Here is a 12,718-nt window from a genome sequence, read left to right as displayed (position 1 = left end):
AGGAAAAGCTTTTTAGGTGTGTTGGGGTGGGAAGAGGGAGGAGTAATGGGAGTGGAGAATGAGGGAGTGTTGTTGGAGGTGTATGTCTGCTGGATTTAGGTGTAGGTGCATGGGCTGTAAGCTGTTGAGTTGGATGGCTGTTGGGTGTCTGAGTGCTTGCGTTTGTGTCCTTTAGGAGGGGGTACAGACACAGTGGGAGAGGACACAAGGGACGCGTACATGGATGTTGTGGAGGTGTCTGCCAGTGAGGTGTGTGTTCTGCTTGGTGTGGTGATGATTGTGGTAGTGGATATTGATGTAGTGCATGCAGGTGTGAGTGTAGACGTAACTGGGTGGGAGGTTGAGGAGGAGGAGGAGGGGAGACAGTGGAGACAGTAGATGTTGTTGTGTCTGCAACTGAATGTTGTTTGTGTAAGTGCCTGTGGGATGAAGTGTGGTGCTTGTGTTTGCCTGTGCCACTCTTGGGTGCTGTCTTGTGTACATGCTCGTCTATCTGTGTGCTTAGGATGGGTTGGGGTTGAGGAGAATGGGACTGGGAAGTGGAAGTTGGAGGGGGATGGGTGACACAGGGACACTGACTGCCATTAGAGAGGAGGCCAGAGACTGACTCGATCTCTGTTGGGCCTCCAATCCACTGTGAATGCCCTCCAGGAATGCATTTTATAGCTGCATCTGGGCTGCCAGCCCCTTGATGGCATTCACAATGTTTGATTGCCCTACAGAGATGGATCTCAGGAGGTCAATAGCCTCCTCACTCAGGGCAGCAGGGCTCACTGGGGCAGGGCCTGAAGTGCCTGGGGCGAAGGAAATGCTCTCCCTCATGGGTGAGCGGGCATGGGCAATTCTCTGAGGGGCTACTGGGAGGGTGGTGCTGGAATGGGGAGTGGCGACTGTACCTGAGGCTGGGGTGCTCACAGAGGTGTCCGCCACCACCAGGGAGCTCCCATCGGAGGAGTTATCGGAGTCTGTGTTGTCCCCTCCAGTCTCCACCATGGTGCTCACCAAGCCCTCCGTCCCACTGGTGCCCTCAGCATCAGTGGACTCTGCCTCCAGGGTTCTGTGGGATGTAGCTCCCTCTGTTGCCGGTGCCTCTGCTCCTCCACCCGATTATGCTAATGCACATAAGGACAGGAGGACAAAACAAGAAAGGGGGGGAGAGAGACAAAGGATACACAGGGTCAATGACTGCACCAACACCACAGTTGGCGCACACAGCACCCTCACACACAGGGAACAGGCCTACACATTATGCACGGCACTACCAGTGAAATGGCTAGTCACCAAAGAATGAGGAGAGGCACAAACCGCCAACTGCAGCACACCTGTGACCCACGCAGCCCTGCCAAGAAGTGAATACTAAGAAGCTAGATAAGCTGTATTTCACACTCAAAACCTTTGCCACCAGAGGGCCTATGTTGCTATGTCTGGCTTGGCCTAGGGGCACCCAAGGACACACAACCACCACCCGGATACCACCCCACCAGCTGTATGTTGTAATGATGGCCACTGTACTCACCCCCCTGTAGCTGCTGTGATGCCCTTACGCGCCCATCCAGCTCAGGGCAGGCCACTGCCAGTATGCTTGCCATCAGGGGGGTTAGGGTCCGACGGGCACCCCTTCCTCATTGGGAGGCCATCCCCAGCTGGGCCTCCGCGGTCTTCCGTGCCCAGCGTCTCAGGTCCTCACACCCTTTCTGACAGTGGGTGCTCTGCCTGCCATAGACCCCCAGGATCTGCACCTCCTTGGCGATGGCATGCCATATTCCCTTCTTTTGATGGGCGCTGACCTGCAGAGGCAATACAGACAGGAGAACATCATTAGACAAGCAGTCCAGCCTGTCACACAAATGGCCCACCATACCCGTTTGCATCACCATTGGCACACACATAGCCCAGCCCACAACATGTACAACGTCAAGAGGACATCCACCCACCCCCCTTACACGAGGCCTTCACACACAACCCCATGCATTCATGCCACATGCATCGTGCCCACAGTGTACTCACCTGTTGGTCTGGAGGCCCATACAACTCCGTACTGGGGTAGGACCCCATCCACCAGTCGCCCTAGCTCCTCAGAAGTGAAAGCTGGGGCCCTTTTCATAGTCACACAGGCCATGGTAGGTTCCAGACACAGGTTACAGCAGCACATGCAGTGTAGGTCCTTTCCTATGGAAGGTCAGGAAACAAATGAGGAATCAGATAGGAAATGGCGGCCACGTTTGCCGGGGTGCATACTGTCACCGCCGGCGTAGATCACCATTGGCCACTGTACCCCATAGGCCCAATATTAACCAATAAGGAATTGCACAGCGGTTCACAACTGCCTACCGCCACGGCACAACGTCAGCGGCATTACCTCACTTCCAACTGTCCCTACACACAAGACAGGCGGTCCCCATTTCAGTGCAGGGGGAACAGGCCTATTGATCATTGCTGCGTCACAGGATAAACGGGCACATACTTCACTAATTACACTGTCCCATAACATGTTTGCATATTGTGGTCTGCTGTTGTGGCTCCCTTGTTCAGTTTGTGACAGCCTACTCACTCTTGTGTCCCTTAGATATCTACCACTGCAGATGAATAGGAGATGGAGACATACTCCTGTGTACAGACCCCTGGTGGACTTGGCTACACTGGAGGACAGGCACATAATACTCACCTATAGACTGGACAGGGCCACAATCACAGAGCTGTGTGCCCAATTGGAACCAGACCTGATATCAGATTTCCATAATCCCACTGGGATCCCTCCTGTTGTTCAAGTGCTATCAGTGCTCCATTTTCTGGCAACTGGTTCTTTCTAAGTGACAGTGGGCTTGGCAGCAGGAATGTCACAGCCAATGTTCTCAATTGTGCTAACAAGAGTGTGGTCTGCCTTGATAAAATACATGTGCAGCTACATTGCTTTCCTCCAGGTTGAGGATTTGGCCACTGTGAAGGCCAGTTTTTATGCAATGGGACATATCCCCAATGTAATTGGGGCGAATGACGGAACACATATTGCATTTGTACCCCCCCGCCAGAATGAACAGGTGTTCATGAATCGTAAGAGTTTCCACTCCATGAATGTGCAGATGGTGTGCTTGGCAGAGAAGTACATCTCCCATGTCAGTGCTAAATAACCTGGGTAGGTGCATGATGCCTTTGTCCTGAGGAAAAGCAGCATCCCAAATGTGATGTCCCAACTACAGAGGCACAGGGTGTAACTAATAGGTGAGCCCTGGTTCCCACCCAGTATATGTTGCTGTATGCCTATGGTGTTGGCCATATAGGATAGTGGGTGGCTAAATGTTGTCTCTCAATATTTGCAGGTGTCTCTGGTTACCTAAACCTATCATGGCTGCTGAGCCCTGTGAGGAATGCCCGGACAAGGGCAGACAAACGTTATAATGAGGCACGTGGGTGAACCAGAAGGATCATTGAAAGGCCCTTTGGTTTCCTGAAGGCCAGGTTCAGGTGCCTCCATCTAACAGGTGGATCCATGTGCTACTCACCCAAGAAGGTCTGCTAGATTGTGGTGGCATGCTGCATGTTGCACAACCTGGCCCTCAGACGCCATCTACCTTTTCTGCAGGATGACGAGACTGGAGATGCCCCTGTGGCAGCAGTGGACCCTGAGGACAGTGAGGATGAGGAGGCAGAGGATGAGGATGTGGATAACAGAACATCAGTGATACGTCAGTACTTCCAATGACACACAGGTGAGACAGTGCAACTTCACATTTCTATGAGTATTGGTGTATTCTGTGTGGCATTGACATGCAGGCATTACCCACTTCTTTGCCCTACTTACTGTTACCTCTGGATATTCATTTTGCAGATGTTGGTGATATGACAACATTCTCCTGGTGTTATCACAACACCCAGCTACAGGTCATTAATTCTATGCTCATTCTATGTACAGTTCATTTGCAATGGTTGTAGCTGTTTCAGTCAATACAAATTTGCAATACATGAAATACTAGTAGTCGAGTTTTATCCAAGGGTGTTTATTGTGGTGCTAAAATATAGAGGGGAAAGTGCAATGGAATGGGGTGATCATGGAGGAAAGTCCATGGTATTGTTCCAGTCTGTTTGTAGCACAGGTGCATTGTCCATGGGGACATACGAAGGAGAGCATTGGCAGTTCAAGGTGGACAAGGTGACTGAGTGGGAAACAAGGGGGACAATCAGGAGAGTCTAATTTCCTGGCGGTGGTCTTGGCAAGTGTCTCTGGCTTCTGTCTGGTTTGCAGGGAACGTTTGCGGGGTGGTTCACCTTCTTCAGGGGGAGGGCTGCTGGTGGCCTGTTCGTCCTGTGGCGGGACCTCCTGGCCACTAGCGGCAGCGGAAGTGGAGGGCTGTTCAGATGACTGTCTAGTGGCAGGGGCCTACTGGTGTGCTGTTGCTTCCCTCATGATGTTGGCCATGTCTGCCAGCACCCCTACTATGTAGATTAGGGTGCTGTTAATGGCTTGCAAGTCCTCCCTGATTCCCTGATTCTGTCCCTCCTGCAGCCGCCTGTTCTCCTGCACGTTGTCTAGGATCTGGCCCATCGTGTCCTGGGAATGTTGGTAGGCTCCCAGTATCTCGGAGAGTGCCTCCTGGAGAGTCGGTCCCTGGTCCTGTCCTCCACTTGGTGCACAGCAGTCCTTCCAGTGTCCCTGTTGGCCTGTGCCTCTGTTCCATGAATGGTGTGCCCACTGCCACTGACCCAAGGTCCCTAATTGTCTTGGGGGCGAGGTGTGGCCTGGGGTCCCTGTACAGGTGGGCACACTGCTGATTGACTTATCCTGGGGACAGAGGTGTGGGTACGCTGGGTGGGTGCTGTGGTGTTGGATCCTGATGGTGGAGGCTCTGTGGTGGTCTGTGACTGGGCTTGGGTGACCGACTGTCCAGTGGTCCGTGATGGGCCAGGTAGCTAGTCCAGATCCTGAAGTCCAGAGTTACTGTCATCACTGTGAGCCTCTTCTGTTGGGGGACTGGATAGTGGTGGCACCTCCTCTCCAGTGAGATTGGCTGGGGTACCTGTGGGTATTATGTGTATTATGCTTTAGCTGTCTGACATTTGTAATTCTGTAGCTTTCCCTCTATGGTTGTTGTTCCCCTGTCAGCTTTTGCTTGTGTATGTTGGTATATAGTAGTTATGATAGTTTCCCTATGCTGTACATGCTTTGGTGATGAGTGTCCATGCAGGGCTGGGAGGGGTGTCCATGCATTGGTACAGCATGCAGGGCTTGGCATTGGGATGAGTGTGATGTGATGGTGAAGTGTGTGAGATCGAGTGGAGTGATGAAAGTGAGGGTGAGGGTGTGTGTTGGATTGCAGGTATGGGGGGTGATAATTATTAAAAGTTGACTTACCAGTGTCCAGTCCTCCTCCAACTCCGGCCAGTCCCTCAGGATGCAGTAATGCCAAGACTTGCTCCTCCCATGCTGGGAGTTGTGGGGAAGAAGGTGGGGTCCACCACCAGTCCTCTGTATAGCGAGCTGGTATCTTGCTGCAATGGATCGTACTTTCCCCCGCAGGTCATTCCACCTCTTCCTAATGTCGTCTCTTGTTCTTGGATGCTGTCCCACGGCATTGATCCTGTCCACGATTCTCTGCCATAGCTCCATCTTCCTTGCTGTTGATATCTGCTGCACCTGTGCTCCAAGGAGCTGTGGCTCTACCCTGACAATTTCCTCCACCATGACCCTTAACTCCTCCTCAATGAAACGGGGGTGTCTTTGTGGTGCCATGGGTGTTGTGGGATGTGTATTGGTGAGGGTGCGTTGGGTAATGTGGTGGGGTGTGTGATGTGGAGTGCGTGAGGGGTGTATGGGTGTGAGTGGTGTGTGTGCCTAGTTGTTTCTGTGCTATTCTTCTCAGTATTGTTGTGGCAATAGTTGTTGGTAAAGGGTTGTGGGTAATGTGGGTGTATGTTTTATAGTGGTATGGGTGTGTGGGTGTGGTGTGTATATGGGTGTCAGGTGTGTGTTGTTTGAATTGGCCAATGTGGTGTTGTTTTGTCTGTGGGTGTCCATTTTGAGCGTGACAAGGGTAGGAAGGGTGAAGAGATGCCACACATCTAGGGAGTAAAAGAGTAATATTTAACAGAAGTAAATGCAAACGGAATATGGTGCCAAGTGGTCAAGTGCCTTACTACCCAGTAGGCACTGAAATTGAGTACCGAAGTACACAGAAATATTGCAGACAATATGACCACAGCACACAAAGATCAATAGTCCAATAGTGTAGCAAGGATAAATATCCCTGGAGGTGTGGTTGTAGTTGAAGATACAAACGTGATGATCCCGAAACTTGTTTGTGGAAAGTGTCTTTATTGGTAGGCACAGTTGGCCCCAAGGTTGATCATTCATCGAAATACAGCCAACACGTGTTTCGTCACTCAGGTGACTTTATCAAGGCTGGGCCGTCCGGCCAATGAAGCAGAGCACGAAAGATCCCTACAGTAAGGCAGGTAGGCCCTAGGCGGTGGGTAGAGATCTTGTAATGTAGAGCAAAGATGTGGGGTAGTATCCGAGTATCGTCAGGTATGGTGGATCCAAGTAGCAAACATGTAAAAAGGTAGGGTAGCGGAGGCCTTGATAAGCCTATGGTTAAGGCCCTTAAGGGTCCGGGCCGGAGCAGAGAAGCAGTAAGTATGCAGCGCTGCATACTTACTGCTTCTCTGCACCGGCCCGGACCCTTAAGGTCCTCCCTCCACTACATTACAAGATCTCTACCCACCGCAACAGAGTGCCAGTGTTGCTGAATAGAAAATACTCCACCTCAGCTACACATAAAATGTAGATATACCACAACAAAAACTACCGTGAGGGACATGTAGGGGAGTGCTTACCTGTGTTTCTGAGACTGTATCAGAACACTATCAACTAAAACAGAAAAAGGAGAAAGCCCAACCACTAAATCTAATGCACTCCCAACAATTACTGAAAACAGAGACAACCTAAACTCACTTCATATAACTTTCCATCGCAGTCCAAAGATCTGCTCAGCTCAACATATTATGCCTCATACTTCCACCTACAGTTAGGAACGAGTGGGAAATCCTTAATACTGCTTCTAAAAAAAGGTATCAGGACTATGTTAACTAAACAAGAATGGAAACCCTGGTGAAGATAAACAACACAATCTGCCATCAGACCTTAAAACACTGCAATACAGAGACAACATGAACGTATCTCATCCTGGTTACAGGAGCGGTACACGGGTCCTCTCCATTCCACAAGTCCAGATGGGTGCAAACACACGGGGAGCCTATACACTGTATATATCGTTCCCAGTCGAACATTCCACATTAGGCACTTTAGATCTTCAGTGCAAGTGTCTTGTTGCAGAATTCTGGCTGGTCCGAGTCTGTTCATATTGACTCTTACGCAGTTTGCGGGTGATGATCACTGTCAGAGTGATGGGTGATTTTAAAGTCCATAACTCAACCATATAAACCGTGGTTTACCATAGAGTAGTTGAGGTCTGAAACCGTTTTGTCTTACAACCTTGTACAAAGTGGTGGGCTATCTTCTGGACGTTAACCATTTAGGACTATTAAGCCAGACAGCTCACAGGCTCTCAGCAGTTTTGCCCAATTTTATCTCAACCCCTGTAGAATCGATGACTTTGATCAGGCACGGCCCCAATTACATCAACATGGTCCTCATCCAGAGACTGGAATAAATTTGAATTCAAATCTCCAGTAATTAGCAGGGTAGCTGCAAGCAGTCATTTTTCAACTTCTGTAGGTGGCAGATTAGTTTATCCACTGTTAGAAAATGGGTCTCTGGTTGTCAGTCAGTTTTCACTCTGTCCAAGCAGGAACCCTCACCCTAGTCAGGGCAATGGAGATACACTCTAGATAACCCCTGCTCACCCCCTTGGTAGCTTGGCATAAGTAGTCAGGCTTATCTCAAAGGCAATGTATAAAGTATTTACACCAACAGACACACAGCAATACAGTGAAAACACTACAAATGGACACCACACCAGTTTAAACAAATAGCCAATATTTATCTAAATCAAACAAGATAAAAATGACAAAAATCCAACATACACAAGTAAAGTTATGAATTTTTTGATTAAAAAGAGTCTTACTCCATCAAACAGAATGGATGCATTGATGTAACACAAAGTACCTGGTTTGCGTAAAAAATAAAGCCGCATGGCCGAGCATGCATCGGAATAGTCAGCAATGCATTGAATCCTTACTCACAAGTGAGGCCGTGTGTTGTTTCTTCTCTGGTCACTTAGGCGATGTGTCGTTTTTCTCTTCCGCAAGAGAGCGATGTGTCAGTTTCCTGATGGGCAACCTTGGGTACTCGCAGGTTTAAATTGATTTTGATGCCCAGCAACCATGTGGGTGAACTTCCAGCCGCATGGTGATGAGGAATCACACTGCGTGGAGGTTGCGTTGACTAGCAACAGCAGGCGGGTTTTGCATCAATTTTCCAGCTGTGATGCAGGTGTTGCATCGATTTCTCAGCTGCAATGCAGGTGGTGTGCTTTTTTACAGCCGGGTGCTGGCAGAGGAAGTCTTTGATGACCCTGAGACTTCAAAACAGGAGGCAAGTTCAGTCTACACCCTTGGAGACACTTCACAAACAGTAATATACCACAAAGTCCAGTCTTTGTCCTCTTTCAGGCAGAAGCAGCAACTGCAGGCCAATCCAGCAAAGCATAGTCACAGGAAAATGGGACCAAACTCCTCCTCCAGCTCTTCAGCTCATCTCCTTGGCAGAGGTTCCTATTGAGTCCAGATGTAATCTAAAAATCTGGAGGTTTTGTGTCCACTACTTATACCCCTTTCTGCCTATGAAGTTGGCAAACTTCAAAGAAAAGTCTCTGTTGTTGACAAGATCCTGCCTTGCCCAGGCCTGGCTCCTGACCCACACCAGGGGGATGAAGAGTGCATTGTGTGAGGGCAGGCACAGCGGGTGTTGCACGTCGTTTTTCCAGCTGCATTGTGTCAATCTTCCAGCCACGATGCCGGTGGAGTGTAGATTTCAGCCGCGAATCCGGCGGCGTGTCGTTTCTCAGCCGCATCTCAGAAGGTACGTCAAAAATTTCCCTGCACGGCGGGCTGTGTGTGGATTTGCAGTCTTGGTCTGCCAGCTTCATCTTTCAAGGGCCTAGGAACTGGATAGGGCACCACTTGGCAGGGCAGGAGTCTCAGCAGAGAGTCCAGGTGCTGGCAGGGGAAGTCTTTGATGGCCCTGAGAATTCAACAACAGGAGTCAAGCTCAGTTCATGCCCTTGGAGTTTTCTTCACAAGCAGGAATGCACAACAAAGCCCAGTCTTTGTCCCCTTTCACGGGCAGAAGCAGCAATTGCATGATAGCTCCACAAAGCACAGGCACATGCAGGGCAGCACTTCTCTTCAGCTCTTCAGCTCTTCTCCTTGGCAGAGGTTCCTCTTGATTTCCAGAAGTGATCTAATTTCCTGGGGTTTGGGTTATCTTCTTATACCCATTTCTGCCTTTGAAGTAGGCATACTTCAAAGAGAAGTCTCTTGTTTTCAGGATCCTGCCTTGCCCAGGTCAGGCCCCAGACACACACCAGGGGGTTGGAGACTGCATTGTGTGAGGGCAGGCATAGCCCTTTCAGGTGTAAATGAACACTCCTCCCCTTCCCTCCGCCCAGATCGCTCTTCAGGGTATGCAGGCTAAACCCCAGCTCCCTTTGTGTCACTGTCTAGGGGAGAGGTGCAAACAGCCCAACTGGTAAACTGACCCAGACAGGGAATCCACAAACAAGCAGAGTCACAGAATGGTGTGAGCAAGAAAGGGCCTACTTTCTAAAAGTGGGATTTTCAAACACACAATCTAAAAACCAACTTTACTAAAAGATGTATTTTTAAATTGTGAGTTCAGAGACCCCAAACTCCACATGCCTATCTGCTCCCAAGGGGAATCTACACTTTAATAATATTTAAAGGCAGCCCCCACGTTAACCTATGGGAGAGATAGGCCTTGCAACAGTGAAAAACGAATTTGGCAGTATTTCACTGTCAGGACATTTGAAACACATTAGTATATGTCCTACCTTAAACATACACTGCACCCTGCCCATGGGGCTACCTAGGGCCTACCTTAGGGGTGTCTTACATGCAAGAAAAGGGAAGGTTTAGGCCTGGCAAGTGGGAACACTTGTCATGTTGAATTTAGAACAAAGGTAGTGCACCACAACCAGTAATATAGAATGTCCAATTCTTTAGTTTATAGTTGTGCAAATCTTATTTTATTCTTTTTTTTTTGCTTTCCTCTTTCGTTATCCAATAATACATGAATTCACAACAGCAACAGCCAACACGTTTCGTCCTTTCACATAGGACTTCTTCAGGGCTGTAATATAACACATATAACACACATTCAATAACACACGTAACAGTACGAAATATACCTATATACACTGTTATGTTGACACACAATGGACCACAATATTTTAACAAACACATAAATTCACAAATTCTTTAAAAGAAAAGAAGAAACCGGCAAGGGACTAATATGGTACATAACTAAGACACAGAAATCAAAATATTAAAACTACATATAAAAAGACATAAAAAAGTACAGATATAAAACACATAAAAAACATCCACAAACATGAAGAAAATAGAAAATATTGTAACATTATCAGAATGTGTCCCAGAAAAACCATCAGTACAAAAATATGTATATATATATATATATATATATATAGCTATAAATTGAGAAAAAATATATATAAAACACCCCCACATTTACCCTTCTAAATGTTGTCAATTAAACACAACCTTAATATGGCACAATTCATTTGCCAGTGATTATTTAGAACCAATTATCCAAAACTTTATACTCATATAATAATAAGAAACCCACCAATTTGCAATTCATAGTATAGAAACAATTTCATAAGACCTAGCTAAACAATTGGCCTCAAATTTGATTAACTCAGTCGTTGCTCTTAAGTCATTCATACCTCCAACACAGGAGTATAATGTCAAAGGGGAAAGAATCCTTTATCACCTATTTGCATCAAAATATTCTTTATTTCCAGATACTATTCACAAAATTGCCATTGCAAATAAAGTGTGCAGATTTCATCATTTGGTCCCAAAATCTTTTTATAAATATAAAGATAAAACTAAAATCCTTAATTCATATGCCCTTATGTATGATCAAAAAGAAGTGAGCAATCTTTACAATATCCATTATCTACTCACTACCACCATTATTCATAGTATAACATGTATCGAAATTGTCACTCACATATCGCATATGCCTCCACAAATTGAGCAATACAACAGTATCGACTTGCATAAAAGCACCAATACAAGCACGAGCCTCTCATGATGTAGATAAAATACCATGGCCAAGCCCCTCATGGTATTCAACATAATTATAATTTAAATACCTTTTGTTCCTCCACAGTTTGACCATACCTCCACAGTTTCAGCCGTACGACAATATCGATGTGCGTGCAATCAGGCAAAACCAACAGCTTGCGCAACTCCCTGTTTAAATACCCCACCTTCTTGTATCCCGGTATTGCAAATCGTGCCGTCATAGACAGTCCCCGATCACGTGTACCAGCAATTTTGACTCACTCTAAACTATAATATTCACAGCCGCCATATTGGAAAGGAGTGGACACCCATTACTAGAAGCCCATATATTGTAAATATCCCTAAATGTAATTCATATAAATAATGAAACTAGCTAGATTCACCTGCCACTGCACACTGCACATTTAACTATGCCATCATAAAGTCCGTTGCCCACATGTACCCGAAATTGTAATTTTATTCAATACGGTAATGTTCACAACTACCATAAAGAGTAAACCCATTAACAGAATGAATTCATATCACAAGCAGAACTTCCTGGATTCACGTAAAAGTTATTTAAAGGCAGCCCCTATGTTAACCTATGAGAGAGGTAGGCCTTGCAACAGTGAAAACCAAATTTGGCAGTATTTCACTATTAGGACATGTAAAAACACACCAGTACATGTCCTACTTTTAACATACAATGCACCCTGCCCATGGGGCTACCTAGGATCTACGTTAAGGATGACGTACATGTATAAAAAGGGAAGATTTGGGCTTGGCCAGTGGGTACACTGGCCAGGCTGAATTTGCAGTTTAAAACTGCACACACAGACACTGCAGTGGCCATGTTTACAGAGCTACTCATGTGGGTGGCACAATCAGTGCTGCAGGACCACTAGTGCAAAAACAACAGATGATGAACAGAATAAAGAACAAATCAAACATTCACCACCAGTCACAGATCTGGGTTTAATCCATCAGTTTTTTTGCTTGCCATGCCATTCCAGTTTGCATCCAGCCATATGCAAATCAGTCTTGACCATGTTCCCCATGCCAAGCCATATCCTCCCTGAGCCAGAAACAAGCATCCTCGGACCGGTTTCAGGGTATCACCCTTCATCAACCAGGCTAGCTTGAATCTGGTGGCACAGCAAGCACAGGATCCATGTCTGGGCATACCCTTCCCACTTGGGGTGACAAATGCAAAAACAACAGATGGCGGATGGAATGAAGAACAAATTAAACATTCACCCCCAGTCACATATCTGGGTTTAATCCATCAGTTTTTTGCTTGCCATGCCATTCCAGTTTGGACCCAGCCATGTGCAAATCAGTCTTGATCCTTTTCCCCACTTGTAGCATGTGATTTACAGGCCCTGGGCACCTCTACTACACTTGACTAGGGACTTACTAGTAAATCAAATAT

Source organism: Pleurodeles waltl, chromosome 4_2 (assembly GCF_031143425.1).
Source record: "Pleurodeles waltl isolate 20211129_DDA chromosome 4_2, aPleWal1.hap1.20221129, whole genome shotgun sequence".
NCBI classification, from domain to species: domain Eukaryota; kingdom Metazoa; phylum Chordata; class Amphibia; order Caudata; family Salamandridae; genus Pleurodeles; species Pleurodeles waltl.
Note: the sequence above shows the minus strand (reverse complement) of the source record.